The sequence below is a fragment of the Electrona antarctica genome, assembly GCF_951216825.1.
Source record: "Electrona antarctica genome assembly, chromosome: 8".
NCBI lineage: Eukaryota > Metazoa > Chordata > Actinopteri > Myctophiformes > Myctophidae > Electrona > Electrona antarctica.
Window position 1 is genome coordinate 7,264,586 of NC_136789.1, and position 16,475 is coordinate 7,281,060.

A 16,475-nucleotide genomic window follows, 5' to 3' on the forward strand; every position below is an offset into this window, starting at 1 on the left:
GTGATTTTTATTTATTTTTTTGTAATAAACTATTTGTGTATATACATCAAACATTGTCATTAGAGGAGACCACAGAGAGACTAGTCCTAACTATCCACTTGAACTTCAACTGGGTGAAATGGGTGAAAGTGGGTGAAATTGTCTTTCGTACAAGCTCCCATAATTTTCAGATTTCAGGAAGGGAAAGGGAGAGAGATGGATGGAAAGAATAGGAAAACAGGTCAGATATTTTGATCTCACTGTCTCACGTATGGGACAGTTGGCTTCTCTCTCTCTCTCTCTCTCTCTCTCTGTCTCTCTCCTGTGTGTGTGATTGGAACCCATGTGTGAAATGGAAGTAAGGAAAGTGGAGAAGAAAAATAAAACTATTAAAGATTGTGTTGCTTAGCATTGAAACTCACTCACCAATTTTACATGAATGGGATTAGCTAGCACACGTATTATTATAATTGAATTTCTTTGCAATGTTGTTGTAAAGTGGAAGGCTGTTTGTTCATGTTGTTTGTTTATGATTATTGCACACAGGCCAGCTGTTTGTGCTGCACCCTCCGTCAATAATATATACACATTAACATTAAGGACCGAATTAGCAGTAGCCTATAGAGCGTCGCAGTCCCGCCCCCTACCATGGCCCAGGAAATGATTCTCCGTTCATTTTCCTCATAGACATTTCAGAAAGTATTTATTTAAAGAAGTTTACGCCGCGGACAAAGCCAACTCGAGTCGTGACAAATCATGACAACAAACAACATTTTTTGGGCCGAACAAATAATTAGAAAGAAGAAAAAAACGTCAGGTTACAACACTTTTTTTGTTGTTGTTCTTCTTTGTAATTATTTGTTTGGTCCAAAATATTGTTTGTGTTGTCATGAGTTGTCACGACTTGAGTTGGCTTTGTCCGCGGCGTAACCGTCTTTAAATAAATACCTTTTGAAATGTCTATGGGAAAAATGCATTGGGATTCATTTCCTGGGCCATGGTAGGGGGCGGGACTGCGACGCTCTATACAAACAACGTGATTGCACATCTCTACCCATAGTTGAAACCAAGCTTCACTCCTTACTTTTCCTGATGTTAATATTTCAGCAATGTGTATTGAAATGATCACAGGTAAATATCCCAAAGTGTGACACACACACACACACAGTGTGTGTGTGTGTGTGTGTGTGTGTGTGTGTGTGTGTGTGTGTGTGTGTGTGTGTGTGGCTGTGTGCGTGTGCGTGTGCATATGTGCGCGCGTGTGTGTGTGTGTCGGGGGGGGGGGGGGGTCCTGGGTGGGTGTTCATCGGCAGACATGAACCAATGCTGACTGAGGCCCCCCCTCCCCAAATCAGAGGGTCGATCGCTGCCTCACATTTGGTAATAGATGGCCTCATTGCTCTGGGATGAGTCCACCTTTAACGGCTACACTGCAAAATCCGGAGTGCTATTTTAACACTTGAGGGCAAGAAATTAGTCCACTAAATTTTTACAGTGTACTAGATGGGGTTTGTCTCGGACCAACCCCATGGAGGAGAACAATAGGGGAGAGTGTGACATCGTATGTGTGTATAAGGGGCCGAGACACATGTACACACACGTGACGGCTTGTCGGGTGACGTGAATGGGCAACCTCGGGCCCGCCAGGTATCACAAAAAGACAGAGAGGATGCAGGAGACCCGGGTATGCAGACATGTTCTATTCTTCTGTTCCTGTCCTCTGTGTTGTTCACTTCATGCCTGTTTATCCATCGTGATTCGACTCTGTTTTGTTTGTTGGTTTTTTTGCGTTCGTTTGTCATTTCTTCTGTTTCCTGCTGGTTGGTTTTACAGTGATGGACTCTATCTTTGTCTGCATGGACTGAACCCTGTGCGGCTGAGGGTGTCCCCCGCGTGGGGTGGGGTGGGGTGTGTGTGTGTGTGTGTGTGTGTGTGTGTGTGTGTGTGTGTGTGTGTGTGTGTGTGTGTGTGTGTGTGTGTGTGTGTGTGTGTGTGTGTGTGTGTGTGTGTGTGTGTGTGTGTGTGTGTGTGTGTGTGTGTGTGTGTGTGTGTGTGTGTGTGTGTGTGTGTGTGTGTGGTGTTACGATGAAGTGTGTCTGAGAGTGTGCGTTTTGATTCCTAAGCTACGGGGTTGACCTTTGTCTGTCTGCGTGTGATTGTGAATGTTTATGAGAGAGAGAGAGAGGGAGAGGGAGAACGGGAGGAGAGAGCGAAAAGAGGGAGGGTTAAATGTATGAAAGTGTGTTTACGTTTGTTTGTTTTGTTTTTAGCCACTTGAACCCGAGCATCCATATTCTGGGGGGAACATTAGCGAAAAATAGCAGATAGATACGCTTGTAGATTGGGTATAATTGCCAAAGAGATTTGGTGAAGATGGGGGGGAAAAGCGGTCCAAATACACAGACAACTCAGGTCCTGTTTACTATTAGTCTAGAGTAGACGTTTAAGTGGTTAAATGCACGTATGTTATATGATTATTCCTATTGCATAGAGATCCACGGCGGGAGAGAAAATGTGTTTTCTCACCCCGTAATGGCTCCCCAGGACAAGGCTTTAGCCGTTTCGCCTTTAGCATATTCCACATTCATATGGAAATGGGGGGCAGAGGAGGGACAGATTCTCACATCAACTTGATCTGGTCATGAATGGCTGCCAGTGTTTGGATTGACCCAGAGCTGGCTTAAAGACACTGGACAATTTCGGCCCCAGACCAGAGGGGCTGAACGGCATGCCTGCTTCAGCAGTAACATACCTCTTATTCTCTGTCTCTCACTCTCTCTCTCTCTCTCTCTCTCTCTCTCTCTCTCTCTCTCTCTCTCTCTCTCTCTCTCTCAGAAACACAAACACATGCAAACATGCACGCACACCTAAACCTCAGGAAAAAAAACAGATGCTCATAATTGCTCTCTCTATTAGATTAGCACTAGGGAACATGAAGCACTGTTTCATTCTGTATCACTGTCTTTGTTCTACACAGACAGCCGTACTAAATCCTAGGGAGATGGCAGCGTTTCAGGACAACTCTTTTTTTGCCCCCTCTGTCAAATCTTTTCTTTTTAACCCTCTGTGTCCTCTCTTGCCCACCCAAACTTTCCCCATGTGAGGCCATGATCCTCCATGACAAGCTGCTGGCACTTTGTGTTACAGTGTAGTTGGATGGATATAAAGTTTTCTATTTCTATTGTATTGTTTCTAGTAGAATACGGTAGGTAATGTATTGGTAACGAGGGATACAATGTACAGAATAAACAGATTTTTCTAAACTTTACATTTCTGAAAATCTAATTCAGCTATCACACATAATATGCATTTGTTTTTCAGTGCTTTTGTAATTGGCAAAATGTTTGCAGTTAAATGAGAACAGCTGCTTTAAAAATAATTGTTTTTAGATATCTTATGTGATTGTATGTGGCTACTTAAAAATTTAAATTATCAAATTATTGTCTTTTTTTACCATGTAATAACAGAGCAAATTTGCACGGCTTACATAGGCTCGTAAATTCATATTTATTACACAGTAAAATCTTCAGTGTTAATTTATCCATTAGCACAAATGTAACCAATTTGGTTACACTCCCCGAGTTACATTTAACATTCAGAATTTTACAGTGCAGGTTATGGTTGAAATAATATCACATTTCAATAATGCCGTTTCTAATACATTTGTACCGTGGTTCCTTCTCACGGGTCTTTAGCACAATAGGCCTCCCAGACTCCAGCACTGTGACTGGCTGGAACAGCAGGGTTCCATCAAACAAGATTTGTCTCGCTGGATATGGCGGTTTTGTCCTCCAGGATTAGAGCCTACCACCCTATCTAAAGCTAGTCTGTGTTGTCACCAAGTCTTTTTACATTAGCCAGCCACTTATTGAAAGTGTGCCTTTACAATTGGGATGAGCTCAGGCCCACATTACCTTTTGTTCTTCCAACGGCAATTTGAAATTATCTGCCGTTTAGATGATTTTAGTTTAAATGAAACTGCTGAATTTATATGTAACATTTGATTAATGATGATCATGTAAAAACCTCCAGTACATTTAATAATTAATTTACCTGTATGTACTAGGCCTATATATATATTATATACACATGCTGCACATGCGTGCTTTTCACACGCACGCGCACACACACACACACACACACACACACACACACACACACACACACACACACACACACACACACACACACACACACACACACACACACACACACACACACAGTATATAGTTTCATGTTTAGAAAATCAAAAAAGTTGAAAAAGTAAAATAATATTTGACTCAAAACAATAATAACAAAATACATTTACAATTATGAAAATATTTATATTAATTTAAAATTGTACATTTAACATTTAAAAGTAAATATGGTATGTTATATTACAACATGTTTTTCAGACTGCAGTTGACATTTGGCTATTGATAGTAAAATTCATTAGATTGTACAGCTTACTTTAATAATATTTGAATACAGCATTCCAAGGGATATATATATATATATTGTGTGTGTGTGTGTGTGTGTGTGTGTGTGTGTGTGTGTGTGTGTGTGTGTGTGTGTGTGTGTGTGTGTGTGTGTGTGTGTGTGTGTGTGTGTGTGTGTGTGTGTGTGTGTGTGTGTGTGTGTGTGTGTGTGTGTGTGTGTGTGTGTGTGTAATATGCTTGACAAACTCTGTGACTGAAGTGGGCTGTGTCATCCGTCATTTAGAACACCATAAAAAGAGCAACACATTGCAGGACACACACACACACACACACACACACACACACACACACACACACACACACACACACACACACACACACACACACACACACACACACACACACACACACACACTGCTGTTGTTTTGTCTCTCCATTAGCACTCATTCAAGAGACAATGTGTTAGAGAAGCAGACTTGTGCCTTGTTAACACACAGGCATTAGAGAGTCAGTGTGCAGTGTCTTTGTAAGGGAGGGGACACTCCTGACTGTTATGACGGGAGCCTTTCACTGTGACCATACACTCCACTCCACCACCACAAGTGTCCGGCCGCTGAATAGGGAGGATTTGTTACTCTTCACATAATTAAACCGCCCTTTAAGTAGCACAGTACAATCCTCAGTGTTAATTTGACTCTGAGAGGATGGAGCCGAATGGAACCTTATGGGTCCATTTGGTTATATTAGTTCACTCTCAGAGTTGCAGATGGATAAAGTAACGGTGAGGATTGCACTGTGTTATGGCCGTGGTAAAGGCCCTTTGTTCTAATTCAGTCCCTAAGGCTAATGTTTTTGATTGTGTTGACAGTGACAGTGTTTTAACCTGTCTCAGGGGTTCCCAAACCTTTCAAGAATTCATCATGGATTAACCACTTAAGCACTATTTCAAAAATAGTGAAAATATCCGATCTACAAACTTGCAGAATGACTATTTTCACTATTTCTTAAATTATCTTTTAATGAATGCATAATTTACTCGTGACCCATAAAAATGGGTCTGTGACCCAAAAATGGGTCCCGACCCACTGGCAAACACCTGCCTTTGATACAGACTAAGACACTAAGTTGATAGTTTAAGATCTTTGTAGGCATCCCATTTTTCTTTCTGCACATTAGCAAAACTTCACGTTGCATATTTGATGTAGAGATTGTTTCTTTTTAATTCTTTATGTTTTCTCTCAGATTTGTCGTGTTCACAAACATTATCAAAGCAGGAGGATTAGATTACAAGGCTCTTGGATTTTGTGAACTAAATCAGCAATTTTATAGAGAGCTATAAAGCTGCACAATAAAATCCTCGGTGTTCATTTATACGTCTGTATACTCTCAGAGTTAAATTAACATTTGACATTTGACAGTGTGGTTGAATCATGTAGTTTCTTTCCCTTGGGGTTTTAATAAAACAATCAAGCAAAGTGAAAATGTATGGACCAGAGGATGTAGTGAAGATATATTATTTTTATCTGTTGAGTATTATGTTTTTAGTTTCGTTTCTTTTTAGCTCGGCTGACTCCCAGGGTTTAGGACATCATGATGCTCTCTGTGCTTTGTGCAGGGGCCTCTGGGCTTGACCTGAGGGAGGGTGTCACAAGTCTGTGACAAGGATTCAAGGGGATCAGGAGTAGCGGTTGCTCCAATTCAGTGCGTCTGTGTGTTTGTTTGCGCATCAGGAAATTACCAGAAATAGTAATCATCAAGATTACCTGTGTAGACTCCCCTCCGCAAAGGATGTTGAGCAGAACCTAGACACCATAGATATGTCACATGTGGGACGGTCACATGGTATACTGGCTACCCAATGTGCATGCAGGAAACCAGGACGGCACCAGGTCAGAATGGAGAGAAGAGATAGACTTGTGCTGAAAACGTCCCTCTAAACTGTCGCCTGATTTATACTAGTTGCACACCGTTGTCTCACACGAAATTAGCAGATCTACAAGCTCATAACATGTCACAGTGCTTGGCTGGTGTCCGAGCCCCATAATGATGGCTGGCTTGTACCTGCAGTGATATTAGACATGATTGCGCTGGAGTTGGCAGTTTGCTGCACAGTGCACACAGGCAGGAGCATTAGCTGTGATGGCATGGCTGGTTTGCTTTCGTTTCACAGTGAAGGATTTGCCAAAGCTGTGGTTCGGACTTGTGTGTGTGGTGAAGGTGGGCACACATTTTGTGCAGGGAATTTCAAAGGTGTCCTTTCTTACCTTTTTTTAATACATTTTTGTTCTGCTGTCATTCAGTTCCAGCCCAAATGTGATGGATGAGCTACTTTACAGTATAGCCAGTGTCAGGCTAAACTATGAGCCCACGCTCTTTCAACTCAGTTCCTCCGGAGTAGACAGGAAAAAAAGTTGTGAGGGTGTTAATGGTGGCGATTTATCCCCTTCACCTTTGCAGTTATACCGTGTACATTTAAAAGACAGACCACTGTTGTTCAATTGATGAGCTGTAATTTTATTTGGTGGCTGCACTTACTAAAAAATAAGTAGCTGCTAATGCACAACAGCTAAAATGTTATTTTTACACGTGTACCCTATACAAAAATAAAAATTGTGTATATATATATATATATATATATATATATATATATATATATATATATATATATATATATAATATACACACACATACATTGTTCTCTCTTGGTCTCTCGCTTCATAAGTGTGTGTGTGTGTGTGTGTGTCTGTGTCTCTCTGTGTGTGTGTGTGTCTCTCTGTGTCTCGTGCGTGCGCGATGTATATTTATTCACATAATATCTCATAATGTGATCGGCTACTCAACACACATTTCATCTTCTCAACAATTGAATCTTATAATGGTATTGTATGAATATATAAAATGTATCATACAATATATCATACACATCCTGATGCATCATGCTCATGTATCCGCAACTGAACATCTCATCGGTGTCATTCTTGTCGGTGCTTTTCGTATGCTGTTTATTTGTTCCTCGCAAAGCAACGATTTCATTTAAGCTGACATCAGAAGCCTGCCTCAGCCTTGTGGTTTAGCCAGGGCTGGTTACTCCATCGTGCGACGGAATCGGCTGCCGAAAATAGCAGATTTCAAAACGTGTCGCGGTGCGACACGTTTTGAAATCTGCTATTTTCGGCCGGCGATTCCATAGAGCGTGTAGAGCTCGTAGATAGGCTATTTTGTGCTTTAGTGCAGCTGTGGTTTGTGGTGATGGCAGGCTGGAACTCACTGTGGAAGAGGCCCTGATTGTTCAGACACAATGCCTTTGCCTTCTTACTTCACTGGTTCCTTTGCTTTCCTTCCTCTGCCTTTGAATATGCTCATTTTCTGCCTCGTTTTGTTCCCCCCGATACCCCCTTTGATTGGCCCCCTCCATAGCAACTGGACACGCAGAGCATGGGAGCAAGCTGCTCCTCGGTCACTGGTGTCACAATTTGACTGCATAAATACAAAATCAGCTATTGCTCTTATGTTCGACTGCATTCTGCTTGTGGAAGTGATATTAAAGCATACAAAGCTCACACACACACACACACACACACACACACACACACACACACACACACACACACACACACACACACCCCTATTACTATTTATTATAAACATTGAATATGTTGTTGTATCATTACACTGGTTACATTAATTTGATACTCTCAGTTATGTTTACAAAGCTTGTAAAAACAATAAAATAAAAGGTTTAACCACATAGAACAATAGTAAAGCTGGAATTGCAGGATCATGAATTATTAATTATGCTGTGTAAAAACTAAATGTATGAATCAGAGGCTTCATACTGACCTCATTCTTGACTGAGCCATGTGGGTTATGTCCACACTGATCACCCCTAAAGCCACCGTGCTCACAACCACTTTCTTTCCATCAGGTACCCATGTGATATTATTAATAGTTTAGAAACCTTTTTGAAATAAATCATTCTGTTGAAGTAAATTATTGATCAATTTGTAATTGCTTAACAAAGTCAGCCTATGTGCTAAGTTAGATAATAGTAATAGTAGAGTAATTCTTATCACATAGTCTAAAATATTAGGTATTATCAAATAACTTTTTGTTTTGTTTTTGTTTTAGCTATACAGTTCTGAAAAACAATTATATCTGCAATATAATGATCCTTTGTTTATTTCACATGACTGATTTTAAACAAAGCTGCAATTTGTCTCTGAATTTGTTGTTGTATTTAAATTAGAAATGTTGTAATATGATCAAATTGAATTGCCCTTAATTGTATAATTGTAATTCTTTGTATTTACATTTACATCATGACATTGTATTATATTATTTAATGCATAGAAATGTTTCAGCTCTAAAAAGCTCTAAAAGTAAGTACAAAATATAAAGATTATGTTGAAATTTAGAAAAATCAGATTAATCTGTCCTTAGTGAGGAAGAACAAACTCATTAAACGTCCTTGACCACATTATAATTTACAACTTCACTGTCCAAAACAAAACAAGACAAAGCAAAAATATTCAAATTTTTTAAAGGGAGGGGGAAAATAAATCACCGCTGTGGCCCACAACACAGACCTAGGTAGAAAAAAAATGCTTGCTAAGCTATCCGTTTCACATACGCAGGGACAGAAGGTTCGATATTCATTCGATCGATGAATGAAAAGGCACAATGGCAAAATCGGACGGGGCTCCTTTTCAAATCCACGTCTCCAAAGTCCCCCCCGCCACCCCTCCAACAGTCTGCAGTCGCTGGGCGGCTGGCGTGGCAGGCGGAGAGAGAGAAAGAGAGAGAGAGGAGAGCAAGGGTTACATCAAGGCTGCTCCCTGGACCGTGCAAACAAGTCTAGACCAGTGACCTGTTCAATGGCTCCTTTTGAGGAGCGGGGCAAGTTCGGTCAGAACGAGGAGAAAGCCAGGCATGCCCTCTTTTCACTGCCGAAGCAGCTCACAGCCCGCGACCGCCAGGAGGTAAGGAGGGCCGGGAGGGCAGGCATCTGCTTCCATGGTTACGGGCCGGGTATGGGGACCCTACTATTGAGGAAGCTCCGTTCTCATGCTCCCACAGAGGCAATGTCACGCATTTTAAAATGCGGCAGGCCAGGGCGAGGACCATATCCACAGCGGCACAGTTGCTCTTTGAGAGAGAAATAAAATGATAGCACATGTCAGTTTGAGGAGGGAAAAAGAGTAGGGGGGGGGGGGGGTGCTTTGGGAATGGGGGCGGCGGCATGTGTTCCAGAAAGAAAGAAATGCGTCACATGATCTTGGCAAATCCTAATTTAAAGTAAGATGTTTTTGTGTGTCTGTTTTTCCGGTGATGTGCAATGCTCTAGAATTTGTCTTTCAAGATTTGAAGCTGCTTTTGTGTGCAAATTGTATTGTTCCGTGGAAGTCAGTAGCACAGATGATTTATCCTCCGAGAGAGCAAAGGTCAAGGTTTATGTGGTGAACTCTTTTGTAAACAGGCAAAGATTTCTTCTTAATGAGGATTCACCCATGCTATGGACAATCAAGTTTTAGTTAAAAAAAGAAGAAGTGTATTTTTGGCAAAATTGACTACTGTTCGTATTATTTTCCTTTATCTATAATTCTACATAAACTAGGAGAAAACTGTAAGTTGACAAAATATCAGTATTTACTCCAATTAAAATACTTCTTATTCTATCCATATATGTTACAATTCTGTACGCATGAGTTATTTTCTGTGAATGTGAAAGGGAGTGAAAGCCATATTGGTTTGTTTGTGTGTTTGTTTGTTTGTGTGTGTACAAACATGCTATGTGTGTGCTTTTGTAAAGGGTGCTTTGGGCTTTTTCTTGACGGAGTGGAGTGGGAGGCAGGGGTGTGTTGGAACGTTGAATTTGGTCATGCAGCTGACGCTTACCCACTAACACACTCCAAACAGAACGGACAGATGGCCGGCCCTGAGGAAGGGCTCGGGGCGGCGGATTTGCTCCCAGACCGTGGGAAAGTCTTTGGCTGACTTCACCTGCTCAGGGAGCTGTGACTGGATTAAATACCAATGAAAGAAATGAGAAATGAAATCTAACGTAGCAGACACAGAGTGGTATACAGTGCTTTGTGTAAATCTCTTGCCTGTTGCCTTGTTTTGCAGAGAAAACTGGGAAGCTAGGAACCCGTGGAAAAGACTTGCTCTTCAAAATTAGATTTTTAAGAACATGAATCTTATTTTGATGATAAAGAAAAACTAGTGTGTGTCGAGTGTGTTGGGGTTGATGGGTTCATTGTGTTCTTTATAATTGGTGTTCGTAATTTGTATTCGTGTCTTTGTTATAGTAATTGGAAGCAGTTGATCCTTGGTTTGTGGGGGACGTCAAACATGGTGTTTAGCCATCTAATACTCTGCTTTTGATTATCTCTGTCTGAGAGAGATGACCATGTGTGCTCTTTGATTTATTATTATTAAAACAGAATGAGTCTTCACGTCAGGCTTTTATCTGATTGATGTTAAGACTCATAGACACATATTCGTAGTTTAAAGAATCCATGGGCTATCCAGGGTCATTAATTATCTACAGTATTTGAAAGTATAATAAAGTTCGATGGATTGCTTGTGCTGAAATACTGTGTTTCATTAGACCTTTTTGTGGGTATTTAGAGTTTCGTTACAACCCTGTGTAGTCACATGTGTTGAACCATTAGAAATGAAATACAGGGATGGAAATACTCAACTGTCTGGCTGTTTCATTCCATCAGGGCAAGATCAGAAGGCAAGTGATGAAATGAGCACTGTCCATAAGTTGTCATGGTAGTTCATTCACTGAAAGCAAGCCGTTCATTCTAGGATGTTAATGTAGCGATTAAGCATGATAGTTGGAGATTGAAAAATATATATTATATATATATAATAATAATAATAAAAGAAAACATGTAAGTTATGTTTTTCTGGCATATAAAGCATGATGTTTTCAACATTAGGTGTGTGTGTGTGTGTGTGTGTGTGTGTGTGTGTGTGTGTGTGTGTGTGTGTGTGTGTGTGTGTGTGTGTGTGTGTGTGTGTGTGTGAGAGACTGTGTGTGTGAGACTGTGTGTGTGAGAGACTGTGTGTGTGAGACTGTGTGTGTGTGTGTGTGTGTGTGTGTGTGTGTGTGTGTGCATTTTTGTAGCGATGTCTATTTTGTTTCTTGTAGCTGGAAATATGGTTCATTGTATTTGCATTTATTTGAATATATGTGCACAATTTGATGGTGTTTTCATATGCTTATTGGGGAATCTTCCATGGCTATAGGGCACTGACATTGGCATCTCTATAGCCAAGAGAATCCTAGATTGCTGCTACTTTGGATGTCATCCAGTCACTAAAATACTCCTTAGCAATTGGCTGTGAAAAGACAAGAGTGCAATTTGGGTACAAGTCAAGTGCACTCCATCTGAGAACTGCGTTGCTGGGTGTAGGGATCTAATGAAACGTGGTTATACCTAAAGCAGTGTTTGACTTGCAATGTGATCTCGACCTCTGGAATGTTCAAGAGACCTTCCAAGAATGATGTGCATTGCAGTTTAGTCTTTATTGTGACATCCAGACATGGCAAAAGCTGCTTTGGGTAATAGAGTTGTACATTTGATATTCATTCTTTGCCAGTACACTGTCCTAATTCATTTGTTACTCTGATGGATTTTACAATTCATACAGTATTATGGTGATATCAACAAGAGGTAGACTGGTAGAGGATACCTCTCTAGTCTCTCTTTTGTTAGCATTTTATTAGATTCATAGCCTATCACCTAAGCTGCATTGCTGAATGTTGTAATGTCATCCCGGACCCTCAGCCATGTCCAGAATATACTTTTATAACATTCTGTTTCTGCATCTCTGACCACTGCATACAGCAGGGGTTCTCAACGTTTTTGGCCGGGGACCCCCGGAAATGCTTTGGCAATGTCTCGGGACCCCCGCCCCGCCCCCTCCCGACCCCCAATATAAATTGACTGCTACAATAACCTTAAACCATTTTGGGCGGGAACCCCTTTTGATGTTTTAAGCATTGTTATAATTTAGCTATTGAAAAATAGCAGATCTACAAGCTCATAGCGCGCCACCGAGTGGCGCGCTATGAACTTGTAGGTCTGCTATTTTTGAAAAATCGTGAAAATAAAATTAAAAAATAAATCTTTTTTTTTTTTTTTTTTTTTTTGAAAATATTTTGGGGACCCCCCAAAATAATTTGGCGACCCCCCGAGGGGTCGCGACCCACGGGTTGAGAACCCCTGGCATACAGTATGCTAGCCACCAAATACACCTTTCCCTTTCACACCTGCCATCTCCTGTGGTTGAGTAACTCAAACATGTGTTCCTCTATTAATAATGACTTGATATCCTTAGTTAAATTGTGCATTCTGTTGTCAGGAAGCTACAGTAGCAATTCTACGTACTGTTTCCCAAGCAAGTAGCCAATTATAATTTATTTTGTTTCAACCCATTATTAACCACTTAAACCCTTCATACGTCAAATAGCAAAAACATCTGATCTACCAGTTGTGAGCTTGATTATTTGCTCGGATGTTCGTAAAATATTTGCCTTTTTTGGCCAAACGTTTGCCTATCATGACATGCCCAGGATTGGGACGCAGTTGAGTCAGTTTAACACTCATTCAAGTTCAGGTGTAATAACCTAATCTGACACTTCAGAACTCTATAATATTGTGATGGAGAAGGAAGTGGTTGGGTAAAGTGAATGAACTAATTGGGTTACTAGAGCTCATTCCAGTTTGCTCATACATTGTATATAAATACACACCCACAGACATTTTGTGCTCTGGCCTCACTGACCTGTTCACATCGCTGTTTATTTTTAACGTGGTAATTTGCTATCGGCCCAATGGCTGGGTTTCAGAGGCCCACGTCATTACTCATAGAGGGCATCACTGCAGTAATTACACTTTCTTTCACAGTACCTGCAACATTTCCCTGTGTGCTTTCGCTATACCCAATATCACAAATGCGCACGCACACACGCACGCACGCATGCACAGCCATGATAATATAAGAGACTTTAAAGTATTCAGTGCTATGCCCAATACAAACACGCAGAGGGACAATAGAAGACAGAGACAGAGAGACTTCCACTTTTGCTTTGGCAATGTAAACGTATGTTTTCTCTTGCCAATAAACCCCTTTTGAATTGAACATTGAGAGAGAGAGAGAGAGAGAGAGAGAGAGAGAGAGAGAGAGAGAGAGACGCAATGTGTATTAAGAGTAAGGGGTTAATATCCTAACAACAAACATCAATAGCCCTCTTATCCACAACAATGAAGGATGACTGACTACCCACTGAGTGATGACATGAACAACTGTGATAGAGCTGGTTGAGTAAAGAGGGGGACATCCTTTTAGCCAATGCTGTTTGAAGGTACAACTTAAAGACAAGGCCTAACAATAACCGAAACCATAAACACCACAGGAAACAAATGAATGTGTGTGTGTGTGTGGGTGGGGGGGGGGGTGTATGCAGTGAGCGGAATCAGTGACAATGCTATGTAACCCCTTTAAGATCATTATTCCAGACAAAATGACCCCCCGGGGTGTGTGACACTTTCCTGAATAGGTTCTTCCGCGGGATTTAACGGGTTAACAGCAGACAAAGGGAGCTGGGACGATGTAGCCCAGCAGGGGAGACCCCAGTGGAAACACCAGGCTGCCTTATAATCCCTCTGTCCCATCCCGTTTACTCTGCCTGCTATCATGGCTGTTATGCTGCATGGGGTTACATGGCCATGGGATGAGAGGAAGAGCCACATCTTTTAGCTGACATTAGGGTGACCATACTTTTGGAAATTGGTTGACAAAAAAAAAATAGGCCACAGACTAGTGTTTACAGTATGTCCTTAAAACTTTGACAAATGAGTTTTCATTGTGATACAGATAAGAAGGAACTTAAAGTACACTACGATCCAAGCCGGAACACAATCGATTGATTGATGCACACGGCCCACCCAACTAACTGACCACTTAACATGATAGCCATTTGATGGCTGGAAATATAAATACAGGTGGGTGGGCCTTGAACGCTTTTGAGATTTTCAAGTGTACTGGGCTAGCCTATATCACTGTAAATATTGTCAAGTTGTGTGTATGCGTGTGAGAGAGAGAAAAAGAGAATGAGCAAACAAGAGAAATGGGGGGAGAGAGAGTGAAGTTACATTATGAAGTGAATTTTGTAACTTTAGAATGATTCTTTTGGCAACAACGGAGTGGGTTATACAACTTTAGCATGCACTTACTATTTGGAAAACAGCCTGTATGTCGCTTGGTGAAGGAAAAGGCCTCTGTTGACTGTGGTGTGCTATGATGTCAGTCCATTTTGTGTCAATATTTTGTGAGAGAAATGCTTAAACTCTGGTTGTACATAGACAACAACAGCAGTTGTCATCTTAATCAGCATAACACTAGATGTTGCCTCTGATTCCGGAATGGCGGCATGCCATTAATTAAGCACACACGGGGGCGGCTTTGGTTGTGTTTAAAAAAGCTAAGCGAGTATTAATGATAGGCTAGATCTGCTTTAGGTCACTATTACAGGAGCAAGATCTCTGTATAAGAGTGGTTATCGACTTCCATGGCTTCAGGCCATGGATGTTTAAAGCATTTGTACATGCCGATTGGAGAAATGATAATTGAGGACAAAATGGTTTAATTTCAATTGAATTTACTTTGGACCAATGGCTACATAATTCTTGGGGGTGTGCTGTTATGACATAGTTATAAGCCCATTTTCTTTTTTGGAACGATGTAAGTTGGAAATGATGCCCCACCCAGTTATTATGTCTGTGTCCCTTTAATGGAGTTATTTGTCAGGCATGCCCAAATATGGAGTCTATGCAGATATCAGAATGTCTGTGTCCCTTTTATGTCCCATATATGGAGTTTTTTTGTCAGGCATGCCCAAATATGGAGTCTATACAGATGTCAGAACATTCACTGATGTCAGAACAGGCCAGCTCCATATATGGAGAGTTCTTTGTCAGGCATGCCCAAATATAGTCTATGCAGGTGTCATTTGTGATGTCAGAACAGGCCAGCTCCATATATGGAGCCTGGGCAGGGGCCTTGTCCATGAGCCCTGGCAGAGGCCTTTTGTGGCGGTTCTGGACAACCGTGGGTCCGACCGACTCGACACCGGGCACTGCACTCCCTGTGGGGGTGTGGAACGTGTGTGTCGAATTTGAACGTACACACAGAGACATGGTGCATTTATACAATGGCTATTGGCTACAATATGTAATGACCATGCGTGTCTAATGAAATGAGACCATGAGCCCATGAAATGAGACTCAGATAATATGTATTTGGGACAACCAGAAATACTCCACTGCACTCATACTTTCACTCTCACTGCTAACTCCACCCCCCCCCCCCCCCCCCCCCCCCCACACTCCCTACACACACAACCTACTGAGGTATGAGCTATACTATAACACTCATAGTTATAGAAGTAATTGCAATGTATGTCAAATATATACTGTATATATTTTTTTCTTATTGTAGAAGATTACAAGTTAACGATGACTGTTTGTAGAGATGAGCGAACTAAATTAAATTAAAGTGAAAGTCAGTGATTGTGAAATATAGGCTATTTTTGACGATCTATGCATGTGAAGACACAAATAATTTCAGCAAATCTTTAAACATTATTCTTATATTTTGTTCATAGAAGAAAACATCATATACTACGGCAATCCGATTATTTAATTTCTACTCCATCTGTGGGGAACTGTTATTACAAGGTCGAGTGTGGGGAGATTGACGGGAGAAATAAAACAACGCCGACGAATCTTCCCACATGACGTGGTTTAATGGTTTTACATGTCAGTGGCAAAGGGGCTTTAGATGCCTCATATCTAGAATCTAGATGCAACATAAAGGCCAAGTGTTGAGTATGCCTAGCTGTATGCCAGAGATCATACAGGCCTACTGTAAATGTATGAAAGGCAGATCACATGATTGATAGACTGTATATATAATATTCCTTCACATATTCATTGGCGATTGTACACATTTTCATTCATATAATCTTTGCTGATACATTGTACTTATATTCATGAA